Raw genomic sequence first — 26,201 nt, 5'->3', positions numbered from 1 at the left:
GAACATAAATACGAGATACAATTATGAGGTTTTGTGTACAGAATGACGTGTGGATATGAAGTATTTTAAATGGACCCCATTGAATATTTAATTCTACTGTTATAATTCAAGATATATGGAAGAAGTAACACAGGCAACACTGAGGTCGATACTGTCTGCAGCTATTGTACCAGGTCCTTAAGTGCAAGAAAAGCCTCTCTAAAAAGGCTCCACTGCAGCTTTTATTATCGTCGATTCAACACATTATGTGTCCAGGGATCAATACTTCTCACCTCCCACAGAATAGACACCAGAGATGTAGTTTCAAGGGCAATAATGAGCAATGTCTGTACTTGCCTTTCACAAGCACATGAGTTATGAAAAAAAAAGTAAACTGAAGAATGAGAAGAGACGAAAGGTGAGGTACCAGAGTATTCAAAAAGTAGATCATATTTTTTCAAATAAACCAAATTTTTATTATTTATAATTTAGTATAGATGATGGAAATGAATAAATATATAGGTTTCTATTGACCAAAGTATTGCAAAGAAATATTGGAATGATTTCAAGAAGAATATACATATTATATTAATACAATGTTAATTATATGTAAAGTTTTGCTTTGAAGAGTTGTTGCATCTTGACTGTGGCTTGAGAAACGCATCGAAAGTTCTTTTGAAAACGTCAGTGACACCGTTGTCTTCAGCAACATTAGTCCGTCTATAGTTCCTCGTGTCGTGCGTCATTTAGCTTTTCACCTTTCGATGAAGCTGGTCTGACGCTGGTCATCCTCCACAGTACATGCTGGGCTTTGAGATGGTATTTTAACTTTGCGTTTCTTCTGAGAATACAATGTAAACTTTTTTTCCACAGTATGTATAAATGACCACGCATGTATTGACTCTTACTGTATCAGTTAATAGAGCAGAGAAAAGTAAAAAGATTATTGGAATTATTGCATAGCCACTAGGCTTCTTTTTGTTAAAAAAAAAGTTAAATTGTTTTATAAATAATTCCACAATTTATTTAACACAATTTTTTGTTATTTTGGCATTCCAATTTTTTATATTTTTATATATATTTTATTGCTGTTATAATATGTAGACTGACTGTGATGTAATAAAGAAGTACAAGGTGATACTACCACTTTTTTGTAAAGGTGAAATAATAGCTGCTAATTATACGTCATATAAACCAGAGGCTGCTGCTTGAATTGAATCCCAACCTTTTCATAAAGAGAGAAATCTACTTATTTAACTCCAGGAAGACATCAGACTATTAAAGGCCTGTGTTGGGATTTTTTGTCTTTCTAATGTCACAAATTTAAATGAAGCTAACAATAGGACGATCAGTTCTCTTCGTCTTTTTTTTTAAATGCCTCATTTGACATTTATTATACCTGATGGCCTATAAATAAAAATAATTAGTGCAGAGGACAAAGTCTTTTTTTTTTTTTATCACTTCTACAGTACGCCTGCCCATAGGGAAGGTGAGCCCTTGCATAGACCTCCAGAGAGGTATCCTTTGCCATTCTCAGCTGAATGAGGCTATTATTTTTCTGTAGTTGTCGCCTCTTGACAAGAAGTCAAGCTGACAGTCATGCTGGAACCTAACACCTCAGCAACTTTGGTCAGAGAAAAACAAGCATGTACATGGCTGGATGATAAAACCTATTTAGAGTTTCCTTTTTTAACTTATTCCTTGGCTGTGCTCCATTAGAAATAAGACATTATGTCTGTGTTTTAATGATGCAGTGTTTTAATAAAAAAATCAAATTTTTCATGGACTTGTATATATATATATATATATCTTTTTTCAATTCGACTTTAAAAAAACAAACTTAAATGCTTAAATGCTCTAACAAACTTACTTCATCAGCAGCAAAACATATCTGTAGTACATTCCCCAGACTCACTGGGCTGTGTCTATGGAAATGTCTGTGTCATCATCAGCACAACACTTTCTGACATACTATTGAAATTGCTTTATACTCTTTTTTTCGCTGACACTGTAAGGACACAGATTTTAAAGTTTCTACTTCTATTAATGTTTGTAAAGCATCAGCGTTCCTCCAAGCCAAAGGACGAGTTCAGGGGTGGAGAGGTTGGCCTAGTCCAGACCACCAGCAGAATATCAGTCAGACAGATAGAACTTTATGTTGTTACACTAATAAAGTCAGGTCATTTCTGGCCTAGGTGGATTTCTATTTCTAATAAGCTAAGAAGAGTAACCTTTTTCATCAGAAGGGGGTGAAAGAAGGAAGCAGCAGCTGTAAGGTACTGGCAACATTCAAGCTTCATCTTGGTTGTGTGTGTGTGTGTGTGTGTTTTGCGAAGGTTAAGCTTACCCACGGCAACAAAAGAGTTATCCACACCGACCACTCACCTTCTCTGCCTCTGATTGGCTCTGACCTCAGCAAAGAAATCAAATAACGGAATGCATTTGAGATGTTGCTGTTTTCATGGCAACGAGGACATGCTGAACACATCCTGCCCTGTATTGATTTAAAACGGGACAGGACAGATTGGGGCAGCCCTCGCAATTTGTAAACTGATTTGTTCAGTTCAGCATCCAGGCAGAAGTCTGGATGAACCTTAATTTGTTGGCCCCTGGGAAACTACACCGTTGTACATATTCATCAAGAGTTTCATTTTATGTAAAGGCTGCTTTTAAATCAGTTGCACAGGGGAAGCTGGCTGAATGTGGGTGTACATAAATCATGAGTATGTTTTCAGTCTACAAGGTTGCCAGACACACACACACACACACATACACAAAGTGATATGAAATTAAGGGACAAACGGGGACACGTTAAATCTGTGTGCCCTCAACATCCATGTAAAGCAATAAATCTGTTTTGCCTCAAACAACCAATTTAATTACACAGAATTAAGTCATGTGGTTGCTCGCTGTATTAATGCCAATCCAGAGGCAGAGCATTAATTTGAACCTACGTCACCTCAGGTCTGACCCCAGTGCAGTCTTTCAGACGATGTTCTTCTAATTTTATGCCGTGTATGAGAAACTACAGAGGATTCTAATTTTATGCCGTGTATGAGAAACCAGTGTAAGAACTACAGAAACAGCCTTTGGCCAAACGATGTAAGTGGCAGTGACAGAAGTCATTTCCCTACCTTCCTCATTAAATATTGCAATTTTACTTTCTTTCAAGTGTCCTTTGAATTCAGGGATGAAGCTGCCCTCTCTTCATGTGTCAGTTGCCTCATTCTTTCCTTGCAGTGCAACACCAGGCTTGAGTTTTCATGCATGACTGCATGAGCACATGTTAATTAACCTCCACAATAATGTCATGCCATTACTGTTAATGCGTTAAAATTTCTCAGGCTACGTAATCTTGTCTTCATCGAAGGTCTCCATCCTGACAATCAGCCTCATGTGGACACCACTCTTTGGGACAATCTCATGTCCCACCCGTTGGCAGTGGTTGGTCTGTGAACCAGAAGATCATTTAAGGCCCAGATGTTAGGGTTAGTTCAAATTCTCTTCTCCGTTCCCTTCACATCCCAGTCTGATGCAGTTTTTAGCTGTTGTTTAAAACATTTAAAACTGGCATAGAGATACTTCATGTCAGACTACACACTCGATACCACAAATCCTCTGATACTCTGATTCTAACCACATCTTGGCAAGTCATTTCACCTTTTCCTTATTTTAAGGTAGGGGAAAAACATTTTGACATTTTCTGCTTAAGTACATTTTTCTTGGACTTAAATCACCCTTGCTGAGTATGTATGTAAAACAAAACAAATCCTTTCCTAAACTGCCCTTAAAGCAGTTGTTCTCAAACTTTTATTACACCTCCAAATGGTAAATAGGATTATTGTGGTGCCTCGTATCAGCACAGATATTGGTTTTAAACTTATTGCACTGATTTGTAAAAATTACAAATCAGTGCAATTTACGCAAATAATAAAGATAAAGACATGAAGAATGAAATGAAGCAAGAAAATATATACATTTGAATTAATTTGCCTTCAGGAGCTCTATCATGATGTGCAGCTTGCTATCTGGCTTGTCCCCAACTCCCCTACTAAGGAGGTAAATAAAAAACATCAGGAATCACCTAGAACAAGGACACACTCATTATCAACAACTGGAAAAAGGAAAAAACAAAGCCCTAAAAATCCAGATGTCTGCACCATAGAGAGACAGTCAGTGACAGAGACAGGCATCTACTGTGGTTATTCGTGCTTTAGTGCCTTTAAGTGAATGAAATAAGATGATATATATTAAACAATTTATTTAATGATATGTTAAAGGAATGTGAGCGTCTGTTGCTGCCTCTCTTAGTTTACAGTTTTTATTTGGGGGCAAATGCTAAAGTTGTGTCTCCTCCCTCTGAAATCTCACTGGCCTTCAGGTAATACTCGTCTCATATCTCAGTTTAAATGCTGGGGCGGCGTGACAATGGGCTTATTTCACCACCCATGCATGTCTGTTTATAGAGTACAGTTGTGCGTCCAGGAGACACTTTTTATTAGGCCTCTGCCAGCCTGGAAGCATGAGGTCAATGGAACTTGCAGAATAGAGCACCTGAGACTATTGTTCCCTCAGTGAAGGCTGAAAGTCCTTTAATTCGTTAAAGCCTGCAAACAATGGGCCCACCCCATTCTTCACCCGTCCACCACAACTGATGTGCTGTGCCTTACTTATCTCCAGAGTGATTTATTAAACCTTATTAAACCTGCTGAAATAAAGGCCACTTTTTTCAATAGCAGCCAGCATTATTATGGCTTTAACCAGATCTTCTATGTTAATTAGTAGAGGCAGCAACATTTAATTAAATTACTATATAAAAGACTCAAACTGCTTTTAATTAAATGAACAAAACGTTGTCCTAATCGTTGAAAGCTGATGTTAACCTGTTATGAGACAATATTTAAAACTAAAGTTGACCTCTGCATAAAAAAATAACAGGGTCTTTTTTTTTTTACTTCACACAAAGTAAGCAATAGTTTCTCAGAGAAGTCCATGCTTCATTTTTACTACGGTTGCTACAGTGAAAACTAGCTTCATTTTTACTACGGTTGCTACAGTAAATTCTAAACTACTATAAACCAGTGACCTATACAGAAATAAGGTCAAAGAAGTTTAAAAGATTGTTTATGGTCAAATTTGAGTACCATATTTTCCGGACTATAAGCGGCTTATACAAAGATACTTCTTTTCTATGGATTTTTTCTCAGCCACCAGGGGGCGTTCTAGCAGGAAGTGAAAAAACGAGTCAGTCAAGTCAGTGCAAAGAAGAACATGCTAGTTTGGATATCTGCGGCTTATAGTCTGGTGCGGCTTATATATGTCAAATTTTTATTGTTTTTACTTAGTGGGTGCGGCTTATATTCATGTGCTCTCTATAGTCCGGAAAATACGGTAATACTCAGTTTCTGTTGACAAACACAGAAACATTAAACCTGGTTAGTAGTGTTTTAATTCAATGATTTAGACACATAAAAAATAATAATATATATTTAAATGCAATGTAAAATATATAATATTATTATAAAATCTTACTGAAAATTTCACTCATTTATTTATTTTTCATGTTTGTATTCCAGCATAAGCTTAGTGTCTCTCTTTGCTTCCACATTTTGCTAAATTAAAAAACGCCTGATGTGCTTCTGGTCTATATTTGTCACAGCTGCGTTGTGCTAACGTCATTCTCCTAAGCTATTCCTTAAATGAATATTGCTTTTTTGCACCAGGCTCTCAGTCGAAGAAAATGGGGGAGATGGGAGTGCTCTCCATTTTATAGAGGATGAGAAGCTGATGTGATTGTTACACACCTGCTGATATGTAATGTATGATAATATATTCTTCCAATTTTTCTAATTCCAAACCATTACCAAGCGCTCAGCACATGCTCTGCATGCCTCCAGCCAAACTTCCACCTCACCCACAGCACACACCACATTTACCTGCACTCTGTGCTGTTTTTTCCGATTCTCAAAAATAAATCAGGAACATATAGATTTCTAAATGGATATAATTTCATCCAGTCCGTGCCCTCTAATAGGCTCATTAGGCTCCAACTCTGCTGTTCTTTGTAAGAGTAGTACAATAAAGGAAAACAGCAGGCAATCCATGACTGCATGCAACCACAGCACAGAGCCCAAAACTCTCCAGGAGTTCCCTGGCCTCCTGCTGTTTTGAGTGCTTCTGGTAGACTGTTAACCATGCTGTAGAGTTAGAAGTATAATAATGACTCATAATAATACACTGATTATGGGCAATTAAGTGTTTTATCAAAGTGACAGTGTGCGCCTTCTGAAATAAAATGAACTGACAGGCCAAACCAATGCTCTTTTTCCGCCTTTTATAAAAAAGTTAAGTGCCACTGTTGCCTACATGGAAGGTTTTGTTACTCACAGCAGTACTTATATACGTATCCAGTGGTGGTTGTTATTTGACCTTGTTATAAACTCAAGGTTTCTTGAGCTTTGGTCACTTGTGTGTAACATTGTTCATGCAGAACCAAAGTATGACCCAATTAGCTGCTCTGTGTTTGCTACCGTCCTTAAAGATGTGTGTGCATGGCAAATATTTCAGTAGCAGCATAGTTTTTTTTATTTGCTTGTTTTACCATTTCACCCTAAGGCTATGTTGACTTTTTACCATCCAAATTCAGATCAAGGCATTTCTCACTACGTCAGATGCAGAACAGAGGACATGTAACAAGCAGGTTTGCATAGTTCATTTTTCAATGAACCTGACTCTTTTTTTTTTTTTTTTTATGTAAACAGATACACAGCACACAGAATACAACTAACGAGGCAAGTGTTTGGGTAAAAAAAATGCTGCAATGCAGGTTTCAGAATACATAAAAGAAAGATTGCCCCGAGATTCCTGCCGGTTTTACCTTCCCTCTCGTTAGATCAATAATGTCTATCTGTTGAATGACTGAGATAAATGAGCAGTCAGTGCAGCTTCCCGATCACCAACATGGTATTTGGCTTGTATCAAAAGCAAAAATACAGATTCTAAGTGATTAAAACCAACTCACTCCAAAGGTGTAGTGAAAGAAATCAAAAAAGTGATAAGTGAAACAGTGAGGTTTTGAATCACAAGTTAGAGCCTAAAAAAATCTAACCCCAGAAAAGCTACTGCAAACACTCTGGTCTTGAAATACTTCTCAAGGTGCCGTTGATATCCTCAGTACATGAATGCATCTATAATATGTTCTGGAAAACTGACAAGGAAGTCTATATGTCTCTTGAGCCGTAAACCATGTAACATTAAATAATGCAGGGCTTGTGTTGTGAACGTAATGATGTGGCTGAAAAACAATCTCAAAACGCATTTGTTGCAAATGCAATATGTCAGTAGGGCATGCAGTATACAGTATGTTCCAAAAACATTCCATGTGAACTGCAAAGAGAAATAAACATATGCGCTATATTAGGATGCACTTGAACTATAGTTACCACGACAACAATTTGGAATAACTTAATTCATTAGTTAAACATTATAATAATTCCTGCATCACACTCAAAAACATTGTGGCAGTGGCAACATTACTCCCTCAGACTCATGGGTTCTTGTTATATTGATAGGCGTCCACTAAACACGTTACCCTGACTATAGGACTGCTGCTAATGCAGTGTTGCCTGAGGGCTATTGTGCACAAATATCCCTTTTGTAGCTCACGTGAGACACAGAGATTTCTCCTGACTTTATGAATGTTTTACCGTAGCAGTGACTGCAGATATTGACAGACCTGAATTATTTGTTGTCTCGTGTTAAGAATAACTGATTTTTGACAGGCGATTCTGTAGCCAGTTAATTAGCAAAGGTGGTGAGGCGTGGTCCGTGTTGACAGACACTCCGGAGTGTAACAGATTATGCAGTGATACAAAAAAAGGTGTCCTATTCTAATGACTTAAACAAGTTAAGGCTTCATCATCTTTGACTAGTTTGATCATTTATGTCATGGTCTAGCAGTGAGCTGTGTTCATCACCAAATTATTCAATAACCGTGTATAAAAACCTGTTAAAGGTGTTAAAGCTTTTTAACAAGTTTTGATCAGTTTTTACTTTTCCAAAACTGAGAAAACATTTGAACAGAACTTCATTTCAGTTTTTTTTTTTTTGGCAGGTTGTCACCCAGTGTGAAAAACATCCTTGAATGTTATTGTTGTTATCATTTGCTTTGTTCTTTCATAATTTTATTTTTTACTTTTTGACTCCCGCTTATGTGGCTGCTCTGTCCACATGCTCTGCATTCAACAACAAAAACAAGTATATTTTTGTAGTTTCTGCTCAGAAAGAAGAATTGATTAGTCTAAATAAATCCCCCAAACAATCGATTTATTATGGGCTAAGCTTCACCCGGCTGCATGAACATGTCCTGAATTTGTATTGGATTTCTTTACTCGGATGCGTTGCTTGGGGCCAGTTCACTCACCTGAACATCTATAACACATTAAAGTTGTATAACATTTATTAGCAGCCTATCAAAAGCAGCACATTTCAGCCACATGTGGTTTCTGTGTGCACAAACAAATAAAAACCAGCACACATTTCCATAAATACTAGCAGAAACCCCCCCACAACAACTGCCACCGTGTTGGATTTTAATATATTTGCAGTGAAGTAGAAGGGAGCGCTATATAGGTGGCAAGGCTTTGTGGGAAATGGGGTCACATGCAGTGTGTGGGTGTAAATTCAACCCAAAACACAGTTTTGAGCACACTGAGCAGGAAGATGTTTGATGCCAGTATTATTTTATTCTCATTAACAGAAGACAATTTAACCAAAAATGAATGAAATGTAAAAAACTGTCCAAACTGACCATGTCATCGCATTAGACAATATGTCAATAAAACCAAGGATAAATCAGGTAAAAATAATGGTAAAAAAGATAAGTGAAACTAAACATCCTTCAGAAATAACAGCCAAGTGAGCAGTCTAACACCTAAAATACATTTAAATTTTACTCCTCACGCAATGTTGGTTAAACAAGTCTAAACATGACAAAGTGTTAACACTGAGGAAAGGCAGTTTATTCAGCACAAAGGCGCGTCTTCAGGTGTTTTAATAAATGCCTTTAAACAGATCTTACTGTAGGCCTTCCTCCTGTCTTCATTCTTGATGATTAAATACCTCCGAAGTCATTACAGAGTATCAGGCATATGATTTTGTTATAGAAGGGTTTGAATACAGTTCTGCAAGTGGAATTTGTACCTGTGCACTCCTGTTTACTTAAAGCAAATTCACATACATGTATTCTTGATGTTTTAATAACAGCGCAAATTCTTCAAAGTTGTGCGTTCGAAAACTGACCTTTGACCAATGAATAGTCAGTCTGGCAACAAGGTCAAATTCAATGTATCGTTTAAAGGTGTAAAGATGTAAAGAAAGTTGTAAAGTAAGAATTAGAAAAAAAGGAAGAAACTCTTGGAAAACCTTAAGGGCCCATGTTGACCTTCTCAGTACTGAAGTGTGACTGTTTATCTCAGGGTCTCTGTAAATGTTGAGGCCTAGTGTGTTATTGTTCTCTTATAGCATACTCCTTTCTCACAGGTTAGATCACGACTACTTGAACTTTGACATCATAATTAAACCAGCGGCCTCAACGATATCAAAAACACAACTCACATAACGCGTGAAACATATGTACGTGTCGGGAGAACATGAGCAGCATTTATTTATTCATGTTCTACGGCTTTATTTATTTTATTGCCAGGGGTGAGATGGAGGAGTGGGAGGTGCTAGAGCCGATCCCAGCAAAGGTCAGGTGAAGGTGGGGCACACCCTGGACAGTTCACCAGTCCATCACTTGTTTTTTGGACGATGGGGGGAAGTTAGAGTACCTGGAGGCAAGAGCTCTAACCACCTCTCAACCATGAGCTTCACCGTGGGTAACGTACGTGTTAGGAATAACATAAGGAACAAGATATGGTGTAGTGGTTGTCATGCCCGCCTTACACATCTGCCTGAAAAAACACTGTGAATTCTTGCCATTGTGGGACAAAAATGTAGACAAGATTATTTTTTTACTAGTCTTCAAGAGGACCAATGGACTTCGTGCAACAACTAGTCTCACAAATGAAGCAGTTAATCTCGATTTGTCTCGTCTGTGCTGGAGCCAACAGACACGAGGCAATTGAAACACAACCACTTGTGTTTCTGTAGCAGCAGCAGCAGCTACTCAATAGCTATCACTACCCTGTCCAACACAGACATCCTCATCACACATCATTACACTGACAGTTCTGTTGAACTAGTGGGCAAGTGAAGGGTTAAGAGTCCTCTCAAACTCACGTGTCATGTGAGGATGAACTGTTTGAAAGTGAACTGAATGTGGTGTTGAGTCACATCCATTGCTATTTTTCTCAACAAGGTCTTTTTGGTTGCAGAAAATGGTACTGTCAAAAACAGCGCTATAAGAGAAATTCAGGATATTTTATAGTCCACAGTTAGTAGACCTCATGACTTCCCACAAGGACACTGACTCAAACAGCAATCCCACCCAGATCTGTGGGAATTTATGAATGAAGTTGAACAAAATCCTCAAATCCATCAGCTTGTTCTATGAGATGGGCCGCATTTCATGTGCTCCTTATCTGTCTTTCCGAGACATATCTAACTACCCCCCTATTACTCTGCCATAACATGCAGGCACTCTGTGACATTTTCACAAAAAAAAAAACCCTTTGCTTCAGTGAGAAATCCACGATCACTCCCAATTGAAAGCGTGTTAAAAAGGTCACACATCCAAATAAATGCCAGCAATGCCAAAGTATTCCCCCGCTATATAAACACTCAGGCAAAACAGATGCTGGTTCCTCCAGCAGTTCAGTTGATAGAAGCCCATGCAACATGAGTTTGGCCTTTAATTAAATAGCACCAGATTGATTTTTCTAGGGTTTTTTTTCCATCTTTTCTTTTCTCTTTTTTTTTCAAACAGAAATGGAACAGTGAAAGAAGCTAAGCTTCATTATGACAGGGCATGATGTGCATTGTGATTACTTGGCATTTGGAAGGGAGTTAAAGGCACCACCTCTTTTAACAAGAGCAGCTACTATTACCCCGAAAAAAAGAATTCTTCCAGATGGTCCTTCATATTCGCTGTCGTTGAGGAATGGTGCACAACTGTGCGTGAGATAAAAAGCAGTTTGGATGGCGAGAGTAAAGGCTGCACATTTGACTTTGCTGACAGCTGAACTTGCCTGGGATGTATTTAGTGCGACTTTTGCCAAGGTTATAGAGGCATTTATCAGTGCTGGGTTCTTGCTTAATACAATACAAGAAGAAGAATGGAGACACTTTACTAGGGCACATAGTACCAGCTGAGCTTTGCATCTTCAGAGCCAAAATCTCTGTTAGCGAGGAGATATATGAACTGTTTTTCTAAAGTTTCTAACAATCTATCTGATAGCAGCCCTGGGCTTGGACTGCAGTTCCCTCAAGAATTCCAAGTTGATTTGAGTGAAGGGAATCAATAAGACGAGTAATCATTCTATTCAGTCTTTACTCATTTATTTTTTTTTCAGGGTCACAAGTGGTTGGGATGGGTTTCATGAAAAAGACATCCATCACATTAAATATTGATGAGTATAATTGATTGTCGGTGTGGAGACACAGGTGTGGGAGTTCTTAATGTAAACCAAGGTAGACATGCTCCAGGGCTGTGGATTAAACCTTTACATTTCTTGTTGAAAAGTCATTTAGACCACCAAACCTCTGAGAATAAATACATTGATGAATCAGGACAAGCATCTAATGTGCATTTTATGTCATGCTTCTGCTTGTTATGTCTTGCAGTATGTCTTTTTTACGACCACATATACACAGTCTGAGTTCAAAGAAATGAGGCATAAACCAAACATCAAAAACGAACTGTTAAAAAAAAACCAGGAATTAATTGCAAATGGATTTTTATAGAATTTCTGAATTTTTGCGTCGGCAACAGCAGCATTTTATCAGCATAATGAAGGAGTAAATGGTGTGCAGTAATAAATGAATTTGGTAAATGAAATGGAAAATAAAAGGTTGATGTAGTATGAGCTGCTCCCTGGTGCTGTTTTTGCCACACTGAGCTCCTGCATCAGTGTCACAGAGAAAGACCATGTTGATGGTAAATCCCAGTCATGGGCTGCCATCCTTGAAGAAAGAATCTCACGTAATTTCAACTCTTTAACTTTTAAAATAAACAAGGAGTGTTGTGGCCATGACACTTTAAAATTTGAATACATAACAAAAGCAGACTTTTTTTTTTTTTTAAAGTGTCTTGCTCCTCACAGATCGCCTGCAGACAATCACCTTCAGGTCGTCCATATTTTATTCAAATGATGGCCTAAGCCTTAGTTACAGTAGGAACACAGTTGTGCTAACACATCCGTTTTGAGGCAGCTGCTGGTGAAGACTGAAAATGGTACAAGTTAGAAATATATATCACATATATATATAAATACAACAAGAAATGTAATTAACACATTTTTATGTAATTCAACCTAAGTTTTACAGCTGGACTGTTGAAGGCTTTGACACAGAAAGACTACATATAACCTTAAAGTAACCTTATACATAGAACGTGTTTTGGTGAAATCTACATTTTTTATTGGCAACTGAAAACATATCTATGACGGTAATTCAATATATATAGATATTTAGTTTTTTTCTTTTCTTTTTTTCTGTGCTTTAAAAAAAGTAGCACTCCTTATTGAAACCTTTATTCTCCAAAGTGTGTTTTTGCTGCCTGGTCTTCTGCTGTGATACCCTGAGACAAAAAGCTCTCTGGAGCGTCTGTGAATAATTACCCTCAAGGTCCAGTGGTACAGTACAATATAGAGAGATCTTCATCCCACACGCCGGGCAACAGCTCGACTTGATTGATTAATTGCTTTGCTGATCTTCTCGGTCTCCTTGATATTAGAAAAAGGTAATAAATGCTGGAGCCTCTAGGTGTTTTGGAGCGGTGCACTTGCTGAGACAAGATCAAAGTGCTTACAAAGGGGAAGTTTCCTCCAGCTGTGAAAATCAGTGTGATCATTTACAATGACTATACCTTTGGCCATCAGCAGCTGCAGAGCCCAGGCATTTTTTTTTATTTTATTTTTTTTTGAACAGTGTCTGCATGATAAATGACTCTTGTTGGTTCCTAATAGGATGATCACAATTGCTGCTAACCTTAAAGACAGCAGGGCAGATGCTCAGGGGACATGGGCAGTAATTCAAAGTCTTAAACGTAAGTTGCATTTCTATTTGGCAGCTTGGTACTGCCAAACAGTGTGTGTGACTTTTTTTTTTCTTTCCCTGCTCCCAGTACGTCTAAACAAACGTTGTGATCGTACGCAATCATCTTCTGTTTGATCCGTCTCTTCTAGTAAACGTTCAGTTAAATTTGCACACAACCCTGTAAGCTGTGACTATTTACGTTTGTGGTGATTCATTACTGTTGGTTTCTGCTTTTCTTTATCTGTTAGTACAATCTTTTAATCTCTCTTAAGTTTTAAATCATTAATTTCAACAACTAACATGTGGACTGGCCAACAGCTTTGACCAATTTTATCCTTATACTTGTGAAGTTTCACAAGTTCAAAATAATTCGTAAATAGATTTCACCTCTCAGTCTAGAAGCTTCTCCAGTTCCAACTACTGTCAGAAAATTTGGGTATTTATCCTTTAAAATGCTGACAAACTGAATAGTGTCGTTATAGTTAAAAACCTGTACGCCTGCTTGATTTTTTTTTCCTTTTCAAATGTTTTTTTCATTAGTTTACTTTCAAGTGTCAAGTGATTTACCATTTTATTTCAAGAATTCTTTTTTATTCCAAATGAAACATTTTCAAATGACAGAAATCATGACATATTCATCACAACTTAGTGTTTCATTTTCCAATACTGAAGGAACACTTAAAGGCAAAGAAGCAGGTTGTGACCTGATTTGAATCTACGGAGGAAGAATTCTAAACCGAGACACCACTAGATAGAGACGTACGACATATAGAGAAATAACTTTTTCAAATATAGTTTTTTTCATCCCTGTTTCTCACAAAATGTAAGATAATGATTATTAGCATTGGTCCTTACTGTATGGAGGGGTGGCCAACCAGTCATAGGCTAGGAGCTGCAGTTTTTACTGTCTTACTGCAAAGAGTCACATGAGATACATGGGCATACGTAAACTGCCGTGTTCCGCTTTGTTAAAAAAGTACTCTATTCATGGTCATATTTTTGCTTTGCTGTATGCATTTTTGACCTGCAATTTTAAGAGCAAATTTAGTATTATTATACCGTAAAAAAAAATGTGACATGAATGTAACAGCTGCATGAAACCGGGCAAAGAGCCAGGGGTCGGCCATGTCTGATATGGATCATAATTGCTCAACATTTCTTCCTTTTTAATGTTGGGTCATCTCTAGCCCCCTCTCATCTACTGATACTGGCTCACTTTTGAGTGAACATTTTTATTTGTTAAAAAATTGTTCACCATTTTACACAGTAAAAAAACAATGGTGTCAACTAACGTATTATGAAACCACTGCATTCAGTAGGGAAATAAAATAACTGTCATTTTTATTCCTTAGTGAACAAAGAAAAAAAAATCTAACTGTCTGTAACAAACCTGTAACAAACCTAATTGTCGTGTCTCTTTACATTTTTTCCTCCCAAAAACTTTGCTAGTCTGTCAGCACACTCCAACCCCTGTGCTCTCTCTCCACTGCCCTCCTCCTCTCCATCTCTTCTTGGTCCAGTGAACGCCTCTCCCTCTTAACCTCTCCTCTCTATCTCCTGAAACTGCACCAGTCGGTCTGGCTCCCCGTGCTTTCGAACTGGCATGGCCTCCTCTTCACAATCTGCCCAGCTTTTGCCCTCTGCTCTCGGTGGAGGAGACGCCTCTGCGTCCTTGAGGGAGTCAAACTGAGCCAGAGGATTAATGTGATGTTTAGAGCTGAGTGTATCGTCCATCATCCTGTAGTGATATCAGGATGCAGGAGTTTCTCTTTTCTCTCTGCTGCCCATCCCCCTGGGTTGGTCCTGCAGCTTCTGAGAAGAAAGGAAAAACACATCTATTAGGTCCAGTCACAGTGAACTGACTCCTGCTGTCATAAAGCAGAAAATGGCCTTCCTGTGTTTGCCATTTGGGTAATTTATGCCTTTTTTAAGGTGTGTGTTTGTGTGGGTGTGGTTTAATGTGTTGCGTGCAAACACCGTGACACTATAAGTGGGTACTATTATATGGTAGTGCTATAAACAACTAAGAACGGTAATGAATGCTGCCCTGTTCAAACCTCTCCTTCAGGGCTGTTTTGCACAAACAATGTTTTTCTGAATGAATGTTTGTGTGTGTCTGTGTGTCTGTGTGTCTGTGTGTCTGTATATTATGTTGATGTGAAGTGGTCAAAAATCCTTTGTGTATGTCATTTCCAGTGTTGTGTTGTATTGTGCTTACATGCGAAAAATGAGTTGATTATGTGTGTGTTGAGGGGGATGTACTGTATGTGACCTTTTCTGATTTGATTTTAGATTTTTTTTTTTTTTACCCATATTGCCTTCATTCTGTTTGACTCAGGTCCCACATTTCTGCCGACCTGATAAAATACTTTAAATCCAAGATTTCATCTTCAGTCTTTAGGCACTGAAAACATATTTAAATCAGTATTAATAACAATACACTGTATCTCTTCATCTGCAAAAAGCCAATGCACATTATTTATTGTCTACTGCCTGTTGTTCTGTCCCAGAAATTAAAAGAAAATTGCTTTAAGATGGATGTCACTGAATGCATAAAAAGTCAAAATATCAAAGTGCTGCAGTAACATTCACATCAACATTTATCTAATATGATATATATATATATATATGTATATATATATATTACAAATTGCTACATTGGTGCTACTTTTGAATATTCTCTTTATCGTGGCCTATCCAGGCAGTAAATCTGTCCAAACCTGCATTTACCTCAAAAACTGCTGTTTTTGTTCTAGCATTATTATTTTGTTCTAGCATTATTTTGAATCTCTCTCTCTCACACACACACAGAGAGACATGAGGTAAAGTGAGCACAAACTGCTCTCTCTGGTAATTGAGAAAGTTAAGTGATCACAACAAGTTTTCACTTTCATTGTATTGTATACATTAAGGAATGTTTTTTTTCTGGCTACAACAAAACCAAAAGTGCTCTCCGACATCGACAACGACGTCTTTATTATTACTATTTTTTGTTCAGAAAATAAAACCAATTAGTAAAGAACAAATTCAGTAATTAACTGCCTATTATCCAAAGAAATGCTTTAAAGTTTTTATCAAGTTGAGGAAACTGTTTTATTTTAGAATAAAACAGAAATAATCTTAGTAAAATACTGTAATTAAAAAAGCAGGAAAAATCCAGGCAGTTCAAAAATAAATATATACACATTCTAATTAAGATAAGACTAAAACACTATTCCTCTTGCTATAAAATGTCTACAACTGCAGCTTCAAGGATATAAATCTATATATAGAAATATATTATACTATATATTTTCTATGTAAGTCCAGGATTTGGGGCATTTTACAACTTCATGTATCTGCAGACGACTCAGCGAGTTGACACTGAGAATGTGACACATCGCAGACAGAGGAATTTGTCATCAGACTCCAAGGACATTGACCTTTTACCCTAACAGAGCACACTGGCTGCATTCATGAAAAGCAAAGTGACAAGTCTTTGACAAAGTAGTGCTTCAGAAACACATTTAACCCAATGCCACTTGGCTTCCTACATCCTATTTCCTCAAATAGCATGTGCATCTAAATCCCTGTACATATATATATATATATATTATGAATGTAATGTAACTACATATGTATATTGAGTAATATAAATAGTTATAATAATATATATATTAAAAAACAAGGATAATTGAGCTTGTTCAGAATTTTTCTGACCATATGTTTGTGACAACATTTAACCACATGCAGGGTTTTTTTGTTAGTTTTTTTGGTTTGTTTTCAGTGCAAACCCTTTTGCTAAGTACACTGGGTTGAGTCTAACAATTTTTTAAAGATATTTCCAGTTCGACAAAGAGATGTATGATAAAATACAAAAAAAAAAATCACTTGCACAACCTCGAGCTCCAAGTAATTATACTTAGTGGCTTCGTTAATGTGGCCAATTATCGCTGTGCGAGACAAAATTGCCTAAAATTCGAGAGTGATAAGTGAAAAAATATTTTTGACAAATTGAAATAAATGGATATTTCTTACATTCTTCATTGCCACCCAATGTTTTTAATTCCTAACTTTTTTCACCACTCCAGTTTTCACATTAATAATGCTTAGCTGGTCTCAGCATTCGCCATCTGGCGACTGACCCATGTGACCCTATCAATATGGAACATGTGGTTGTGTAATAACAGCCATTAGTTTCCACAACATCACCGTTTTTGTCATAGGAAGCAAATTGCAGAGATTATAATAATGGCTTGTAAATAAGCTCTAATTGTGGAATATTACTGGAAGAGTCCAAAGAACAGAGGAGTGATGTGAAATAAAAAGAAGAGAACTGAGTGACGTGCACTTTTTAAAAAGGCTGCTTGATTTATTAGAGTCTGTGAAGAAACTGATGAAATGAGTGACGGCCTGTTTCATGTTCACAAGTGCAGAGTGACAGAGCTAATTATAGCCATCAGGATACTGTCGTGTACCACGCATGTACCCAAGACAAAACCAAGTTAACAGAGCAAATATTCAGCAGGTGGAGGCGGTGGTGAATATAATCCGTGGGGGAAAAGCAGCACTTTTATTAGCATTGTCTTATTAGCACATGTTATTAGCATATGCAGATACATCTGGTTGAGAGGGTCCGTTTGTAGTCTGTGCTACCTAACCCCTGTCATCAAGCACACAGCTGCAGACAGAGCTGTCCAAGCTCCAAACTTAAAGTTTATAAAGGTTCAAATTTCTCTCGTCCTTTTTTAAAATTGCATATTGTACCTGCTCCAGTCAATCAATTAAAAACTGTCCAATATACAAAATGCATACTAATTAAATCACAAACGATTGAGCACCGATCTTGGAGTTGATTAAAAAAAAAAGATTTAAATATTCACACGATGCTTATTAAAGCATTGACGTTCATGTCAGGCCAAAAGCAGAATGTCAGAATGCTGGATGAATTCAGTCTAGAGGGTCCATTAAGTCATTGCGGTATGAGGCATTTTAATGAGACTAAAAGAAAAAGAAAAGTTTGACATCTGCTTTGTACAACAGAGGTGCCAACAAGACGACACCATCAGCTGTGTACAAACAGAGCGTGTGACAGAATAAACAGGGCCTACCATCTCTTAATGACTCCTTGTTTATTTTTAGAGTCTAATGTAAGACCTTGCTAATTACCACAAAGGCTGTGTGTCATTATACGTTACATTATTACAGTTGGAGATCTGAGAAACAAAGCCACATCCTTATGTCACAATAAAAATGTTTCATTGTTAATTGTCGTCCTTGGCAGATTTCGATTTATGATTTGTTTCATAATATTAACATCGAACAATGTGAGTTGCTTGGATTGTCTCTGTGAAATCCACTCTCTGTACAATGTCAGTGATGAAGAAAAGGCTGAGGGTGAAATGGACAGAAGAACAACAGCAACGTTGAAAGGTTTTGAAGATTAGTGAGACCTGCTCTGATGGGGTGGGCTTGAAGATTAGTGAGACCTGCTCTGATGTATGGTTTAGAGCAGGGGTGGGTCAAAATAAGGTTGACAATTTGGCTGGTAAATCGGTTCTGTGTTGGTTTGATGTAGAATGCTGGTGAAATAATGTAAGTAAAATGTAACCTAATAATTGATGTAGAATGCTGGTGAAATAATGTACCGGTAAGTCAAATGTAACAAAAATAAACCTGAAGATAATTTGGCACGTTTGATGTTAGCTGCTATCTGGTGGCATCAATAGAGTTTACGGCTGATTCATTTTAATACAGAAAACTGAAGGACTGGCATGTCTTTACCAGACATTGTACCTGTGTTTAGCAGGTCAGATTAAACAGCCCAACAGGTCGTATCTGACCCATGGGTCGCAGTTCACCCAGGTCTGGTTTATAGACAGTGGGATTGTGTAATGGACAAAAGGCAGATTTGGAGGTTGGGGAGATTTTGTGAGGTCTGGTTTATAGACAGTGGGATTGTCTAATGGACAAAAGGCAGATTTGGAGGTGACAGGATTAGAAACCTGAACAGTTTATCCAAACTGCTAATTCCTAATCCTAATCTTGGTCTTTTCCACCAAAAAGCTCAGTATCTCAGGACTTTTGTGCTTACACAATTATTTCCCCCCTCATTACACTATGTGGGAAACATTTTCATCTTTCTGCTTCTACACTCCACATCAATTGATATTTCACAACACCGAGCAGACTTCCCCACTCTTTCTCAATTGTCAGAGGCAGAAAGCGCCACTTACAGGTTCTTCTTAGATAATTGCAATGCAAATGAGCTCATCCAAAGAGAAATTAACCTCCCTTAAAGAGGGTTTATGTCCTCACTTCTCTCTCTGTCTGCAGGTGATTCCTTTGGATGGGAGAAAAAAAAGCACAGACTTTGATAAATAAAACACGACAGAGGATTTTTAACAATCTGAAAGGAAGACAACTTTAATCTTTATTCAAATGATAAGAAATTGTGTTTGGTGCTTAACTCTGAGAGACACTTTAAAAAACATGGTCAAATCAATGCCCTATTTTATTTAAACGAAGATGACGTGCTCATCACTGCTGGCTTCAGCGTATTTCAGTTAGAACCAGCCCTGAAAACAACTTCCATTCCTAATGTTAACTGTGAGTCATGTGGGCTCTCCAGCTGGGAAACGCTGAGTGAAATCATTCATGTAAATTTGTGCATACACAAGGAGCAACTGTGTGAGTAGCCATGCATTTTAATAAAGCTGACAGTGAACTCTTGGGTGGTGGTGTGTTCAAGTGTGGAAAATATGCTGGTTGGCACATGTTTGGCGCAGGATCCCTTCTTGGCCCTACACATGCAACACAGGTTGTAGAGCGTGTCTGCAGACAATTAATGGGTTCACCTTCTCAAAATAACTCAATTAAATAGTGCAGCGATTGATAATGAGGTCTAATTTAGCCGTGACTTTCTATAAACCTTTTGCTTCATGCTGTGTATGTTTCCTAAAATGCCTGAACAAAAGCAGTACCTTTATATTTATACATTTTGTGGCAAAACAGTCCATAACATAATGCACCATATTCTAATTTGCGAAAGTTAATTACTTGTAGCTATATGTAATGAACGACTAAGCTGCTCGACCCCGGGCCTTGGACTGCTTTGAAAAAGTGAGATTTCTTCTTTATCTGATGTTTAGTAGCAGTCGTCCATGGAGCCTCCCATACGTCTATAGCTCATTACCACATAAGAGATGAAGTATAAGGCAATTAATGAAAGGTCAGGCCTGTCGGCTTTGAGAACCTCCCATAGAATGTTTGGAGTCAGGCCAGTGCATGTGGAAAATGGTGTAAGGCAGACCACCTCCATACCCCATTAATATGTGAGTCATAAAGTCTAAAGACAAGTTGATAGATCTATATGGATAAAAATAACAAAGCTGCTTATCCACAAGTCCATACTCTGAACACTTCTAAAAACAGATAAGTCCTTCCTTTGTGGATTCTGGTTGGTGTTAACCTGCATTTTGCCTTTTCTAAGGACTGAAAGAGGGTTATTCTCCAATAAGCTGTAACCAGTGTTACATGGTTTTCCATTCATGTTTGGTTTCAAATGGGATGTTTTCTCTGTTTTAAAAAGAAAAAACCGAGATCAAATAAAATCTTAGACAGCTCAATGGTTGTCAAAGATGTGATGAAAGTGAGAAAAAATGGAGAAGCTTGATAGAGGTGTATTCACATGTTTTAGTTATTAAAGTGAAACAACTTTTGAAATTATAACTCTTAAATGCCTTACTTTGATACATGCGGAAAAACAAGATTAACGATCAAATGCAGGAGATAGATTTAAAAGAAGAAAAAAAGTCCTCAACTATTACAAATGAATGTCTACATTTAAGCCTTACCCTAAGTCTAACTTGATCCTAATTATCTTCTCTAACCTAACTCAGAACTAAATCAGAACTAAGTCCTCTAACAAGGGACCTGCAAAATGTCCCCACAAAAACAAATTTCCCAAAAGCAAAAGTAGATACATATATATATATATACATATATATATATATATTTTATTTATTTATTTATTTTTTACAAAAGAACGTCCTCAGTAGTAAAGCTATACAAGAAACATACACACTTTGTACAATGGTGACATTCATTTTGTGATTTAACAATCCACCGTGAGGAATTAGGATTACCTTCAGGACTAATCTGCATTTTTAGGGAACTTTGGGATTAGCATATTGATTAACACACTGTAATTTATCCTGACGTTGCTATGTGGGTGACTAAAGTGTAATTAGTCAAAGTGCATGACTTTGTTTGTGCAGGTCAGAATGTATAGTCTTGATATGTGTAGGTTGATAATAACGCCCCCACATGGTCAGACATGGTGTGAAACTATAGTCACATACCTGCTTTGTTTAGTCACACCTTAAAGTTTATAAAACTTCAACTTTTTTTTCGTGGCCAATCCATGGCCTCTCTTCCTGCCACATTGTAAAATAATTACAGCGCTGGGCTGTCATTTTTACAGCCACTTCAAATGTATCTGTGGTTCCATGACTCGGCAGCAACACTGGTGAGAACATGTGCAGCATCTTCATTTTATTCATCTTTAGAGAAAGCATTCATTGATTTGCTTTTCCACACAACACAATCGGATCATGCTGCACCAGCTGTTTGAAGTGATTTCCCAGCATTCCGTGCGGTGTGTGCAGCTGATTTCGTTGTTTTGGAAAATGCTGAAAAACCGTCCTTTTTAAACCATAATGAATGCACACGGTGTATTCCAACCTAAACATTGTTTCAGGTCAAAAGGTTAAGAGGATTTTTGTGTATTTACAGCAGGGCCATAAAAATGTCAGACCAGCAGTGACGTTGCAGAGCAGTCAGTCTACAGACGACAAAATGACAAATGTGTGTCAAATGTGTTGTGAGAGACTGTAGACTCATTAATAAAGTGTGAGCAGAGGCTTTTCCAAACTTTCAAAAGCACCGTCAAGATGCACAGTAACTTTCTGAGTCTATATGTCGAGGTATACTTTTGCATGTACTTCCTACTACTACTGAGGTTTTTCATATTAATAATTCCAACATTTGGATTAGTTACAAATAAAACACGTGTGAAACACAAACATCTACTTGCCAGAAAAAAAAGTCATATTTAAGGATGTTGTTTTATCTTGATTAATCAAGATTATTTAGGATGTGTAACGTTTAATTGTTTGTTTGTTTTTTAATGTGATTATTCCACAACTGCCCTGTGATTAATCTCATTAAAATACATAAAAAATACCAATAAAATTGGCCTATTTTCATGGTAGTTATGATTCAATTATATGGATAAAAAAAGACCTGTTGATTCAATTATATGGATAAAAAAAGACTTTTTTTGGGTTATTTCCCAGTTTACTGCTTGTTCTTCAAGTCTCTGTTGCGCAGTTTTGTGATGTGTTAACAACAGAACGAGAGATGGTGTAAAAATATAAAAATATCTTGTTTTAAACAAATATTCAGAATTCTTCATTTCAAATGAAATTTTATGTGCTACTCCCTGCAAACAGAATGATGCTTTTGGTTCAGAGAGTTCATTGTGGAGTACTTGCAGATGGCCACAGAAAATAAATGAGTTTTTCAAAGTGTGCAGAGGTGGAATATCTCTGTGTAAATGTGCTCTACTATAAACACAATTATTTATCTAACCCTTGGCAGCACGTTGAGAAACAGAGAAAAGAAGTGGCATTTTTTTGTTTATCATTCTTCATCGCTGACATTGGTGTGTGCGTCTAAAACTGTATGAGAAAATGTGGCGGCTGAAGAACAAGTATAAGGACTGTCAAGGATTTTCATAAGAATATCCTAGCCTGCAGCAAACATAAAGAAAAAAAACAAAAAAAGAACAGCAAGTTTGAAATGCTTCAGTAAATCTTTCCTAACAGACATTTGCAGGAGAACACATGGTAAGACACACTGTTTGTGTTGGCTTTAATTGCTCCCCATTAGGCCTGAGGATGCACCAGTTCTGTTAAGGAACTAATTATGGTGGAGAGAATCCAAGTGGTGCAGGAGGTGCAGTCCCTGCTCTGAAAACCTAAGTGTTTGTGCTGTGATGTCCCTTGGTAGAAAAAAACCTAAAAAAAAAAAAACCAAAACAGCGACTTTAAACAAAAAATGTTGTTATGACATCATTGATGTGTTTTTATGTGGTTAATTTTGACTCTCACAAAGCTGATGAATTGAATTTACCTAAATAACTATTTTCTCATTCATTCACCATGTAGACTATGTCTGATTCTGATCTAAACTGTTTTTTGTTTTTTTTTTCAGATGATCTCAGATGTGTTGATGCTTGACTCGACTGTTGACATGCCTCAGTCTGGGTAAGTTCTTTTTGTTTCTGTCCTTTTTTTAATGCAGTAGCAGAAGGTGTTAACTACCACTAATTTATTCAGAGGCTCAAGATTTTTTGGCATAGCAAGTTGCAAAGCAGTATCCGACAACAACACAAGAATTCAAGTCACATACTGCAAATATAACAATTTTTTTTTAAATTGAACTTCAAACTTTTGCAAAAACAAACTGTTTTAAACTTGACGAATAATTTTCCTATTTCCGAATTGTCATTCTTTACTGAGAAGAATAGTTGCTAAATGAATTGCTGCTGATACCGAGTTAACGGAGCAGTGGGGAACACGTGGATGCTGATTTTTGCCCATAGTAATAGCGACAAAAATATAGTTGCCTCATTTAGCATTTGTCCTCGATGCTAATGGATTTCATGTCCCACTGTCAGAAAATCTGGGGAAATATGACCATTGCTGCTCACCGTCTGGTCTCCACGGGGATTAACTACCTATGTGGGAGTGTGACTTCGGTGCGAGAACAGAACCAGCTGGTCACAGATGACTGGCTTTGGGCTTTGAGCAATTTGAGAAAAGCAGAAAAATAAATGATTTAATCATTTCCTTAAACAAAAACAAAAAAAACCTCTTCATGTTCAAGACACTTTTATGGATGTCGCAGTGGTGGGACATGTAAGACCACATATGTCGGCAATTATTAACATATATATTCTGAATAGATTTTACTAGTTGTATGTGACTCGTATTATTGCGTATTATTTTTCTGTTGTGACTGAACCTTCATGTGAGTTGACGTTGTTTGGGGAGCATCTAGCTAAAAACTACCTTAAACATCGTTTATTCATCAAACATCAAGCATAACTGACCACATATTCTCATGCATTTCTTAACTTAGTCTAAAATAGTCTTCAAGGCCTAAATACAGGTATGCTTAATTCACTAAGATTATAGCATGTTATTCTTATTTAAATAACAGTTGTGTTTTTTACCCTTTCAACTCTTGGCTTCTTGGTGTCTTTGACTCCATTTGTGCGACGCTGCCACCACCTGCGGAGGGCAATTACTACACAGTAACTGTGTATATGTAATTAGTGACATTTGATATGACACTTGAAGTCACTTTGTATTTTTCTGTCAATGTCATAACATAGAGGGTTGCATTTACACGTTAGCTCAATGCACCTTTCATATTATTGTAACAAAGTGATTGAGTACAGTCGTCACAAACACGTGTATTTGTGGGTGATTGTTTGGTTGCAACCTGCCTGCATCGCATTGTCTCCGAGTCATAACTGAGTTCATTTAATTGCCTCTCTGGTTATTAAAAATATGTTTTCAGACTCTGTGACTTTTAGTCAGATGGTGGGGCAGGAAATGGTAAATTCATTGCCGGGTGTTGCACCAGCTAAGGCACCACCTGCTCAACAGCATGTCCGAGGGGAATCACTGCAATCTATTACAAGCTCTCTCTAGAGCACAGCTTGTTTTGTCACTCCATGCCCAGTGGGTAATTTGAAACCATGCCCACTGTTTTCTAAAACATCTTAGACACTTATGTAACAAAATGTTTTCAAGATAAAAGTATACCAATTAATCCGATATGTACAAAACACTGAGGTCTGTAGAATGTTGCTTCCCATGAAGATCGATTTGAAGCGTTGAGTGTGGAGCATAATGAGTAAAGACGGTGAAACGAGCATGGTTGAAGAAGAAAAAAAAAAGTCACGAGGCACAACTCTGCACTCATCAAAACAATTCAGAAAGGCAAAAGGCAGCAGAAAATGTTTAGGGGAAGTCAGCAATGTTGTCACAATACCATATCACAGCCGCACACCTCTTTTCACCTGTGGATACCTGTAAGTGTGACCGTGGTCGGCCACACTGTAAATGTGCCTGTTATCAGGGGCTCCTGCTCCAATCCCCTGCATTGACAAGATTATTAAGCATTTTCCTCTCTTACTGTCTGCGCGGTGAATTTTATGCTGAATAGTGAATCCTACGCTCCAATTTTAGTTTATCAACACAACAGTCATCAAATGCTCATTTAACCAGAACTTGAAGGCAAGTGCAGGAACCATGGAATTTAATCAGCGCCATGCTCACGGCCTTCAGTTGGATGTGCCATTATTTAGAAAATGTGCTTACCTTCAAAATTGCACAAGTTCACAAAATAACCAAAAAAAAAAAAAAAAGAAAAAAGTTGTTTCCGTGTTTTCAAGGTGCTGTTTCACCATGACGCCTTTGCCTTAAGTTTTTCTGGGTACCTTTTTGCATTGATATACAGTATTTAACATTAAGATGAACTTATCGGTCAATAAAGTGGAGGTAGAGTCCATAGGTTTTTTGGTGACATCACCGCGTTGACACAGCAGAGAAACAGTACAGGCACACCCAGGTGTGTGATTACGAGAGTGAACTTCTCATAACATAACATAAACATTATACAGTAAAGAGCACAAAAACAACAAAAAATAAAGCAACAATTAAACATTGTGGGGGGCCACAACTTAAGTCGTGGTCAGAAAAGTTGCCCGTCATCACTTTCTAGTCTGAATTGAATCTTTATTGTCAGCAGCTTCAACCTCATCATTGTCAAGTCAAGCTGTAGCCCAACTGAATGAAAATAATATTTTCACTGGATGATGAAGTATTTGTCTTGTATTGAACTCAGATTGACTGTTACAGTAGCTCTGAGTACACGCAAAGGACAGGAAAAACCAAAGTGTCGACTTC

At 37.5% G+C, this 26,201-nt stretch overlaps 1 long non-coding RNA gene across 1 annotated transcript in view; it reads left to right on the top strand.

The window, feature by feature from the left end:
- LOC103390189 (uncharacterized) overlaps nucleotides 1-26,201 on the top strand; it is a 110,512-nt gene that overhangs the window by 79,062 nt on the left and 5,249 nt on the right. Inside the window, exon 5 of the long non-coding RNA XR_003051804.1 lies at nucleotides 23,434-23,486. This is a non-coding gene — a long non-coding RNA (uncharacterized LOC103390189). The remainder of the gene's footprint in view (nucleotides 1-23,433; nucleotides 23,487-26,201) is intronic.

The sequence above is a fragment of the Cynoglossus semilaevis genome, chromosome 14 (assembly GCF_000523025.1).
Source record: "Cynoglossus semilaevis isolate Cse_v1.0 chromosome 14, Cse_v1.0, whole genome shotgun sequence".
Taxonomy (NCBI): Eukaryota; Metazoa; Chordata; class Actinopteri; order Pleuronectiformes; family Cynoglossidae; genus Cynoglossus; species Cynoglossus semilaevis.
The sequence above is the reverse complement of the archived record's forward strand: the minus strand, read 5'-3'. Positions and strand labels throughout refer to the sequence as shown.